The sequence below is a fragment of the Schistocerca nitens genome, chromosome 7, assembly GCF_023898315.1.
Source record: "Schistocerca nitens isolate TAMUIC-IGC-003100 chromosome 7, iqSchNite1.1, whole genome shotgun sequence".
NCBI lineage: Eukaryota > Metazoa > Arthropoda > Insecta > Orthoptera > Acrididae > Schistocerca > Schistocerca nitens.
The window spans coordinates 202,542,900-202,544,128 of NC_064620.1; positions in this window are offsets into that span (position 1 = coordinate 202,542,900).

A 1,229-nucleotide genomic window follows, 5' to 3' on the forward strand; every position below is an offset into this window, starting at 1 on the left:
GTGTAGGGTCAACGCTTTGGCGACATGATCGACATTCAAGTCAAAGTGATGTGCAAGTTGAACAAGACCCAAAAGGACTTTTCGACAGTTTCAAGCGGTCTTATAAACGTTTTGTGCGTTGTACTCAAGTGGGTGAAGACTATGTGCAACATCTGAAACACTAAGCTACCACCTTAACTTTTCTCTCCTTTTTTTATTAACCCAGTCTGGAAACTTTTTGGACCAATATTCCCACTATCAATGCGTTGCAGACTGGCGATAAAAAATCGAGACATAAAAAAAAATTAATGTGGAGCATTGAAATTTCGGGAATGCATTAGTCTACGTAGCATATTTAAGTGATTAACATTGAAAGGTCACAGGTTAATGCGAGCGCGATATAAGCCATTGCAAATGTAAAATGCTGGTACATTAATAACAGGCGTAACCGCTAGAATGTTGCATGCTGTCAGTTTGTGGAATGAAGTTTCATGTCTGTTGCACAAAGTGGTTCAAATGGCTCTGAGCACTATGGGACTTAACATATGAGGTCATCAGTCCCCTAGAACGTAGAACTACTTAAACCTAACTAAGGACATCACACACATCCATACCCGAGGAAGGATTCGAACCTGCGACCGTAGCGGTTGCGCGGTTCCAGACTGAAGCGCCTAGAACCGCTCGGCCACAACGGGAGGATTAATGCTGTTTGTGGATAACGGTGGAGTTGTCGTCCGATGATGTCCCACATGCGCTCAACTGGAGACAGCTCAGGTGATCGAGAAGACCAACACTCTGAGCAGCACGTTGGGTTACAATAACGGAATGTGGGCGAGCATTATCCTGTTGGAAATAACCCCCTGGAAATGGTAGCACAACAGGACGAATAACCACGAGAGTGCTCCTACTGTCATAAGAAATCGCACTCCGGACCATAACTCCAGGTGTAGGTCCAGTATGTCTAACACGCAGACAGGGTGGTTGCAGGGCCTCAAGTATCCCCCCTCTAACCAACACACGACTATCACTGGCACTCAGTCAGAAGCAGCTTTCATCGGAAAACACAACAGACCTCCAACCTGCCCTCCAATGACCTATGTGTTGACACCAATGAAGTCGCAAACGGAGGTGGTTTGGGCCCAGTGGAATGGACGCTAAAGGGCGTCTGAGGTGTCCTTGAAGTAACAGTTCGTTGTATTACTGTGGTGCCCACTGATGCTCAACCTGCAGCTGCAGATGCAGTACGATGT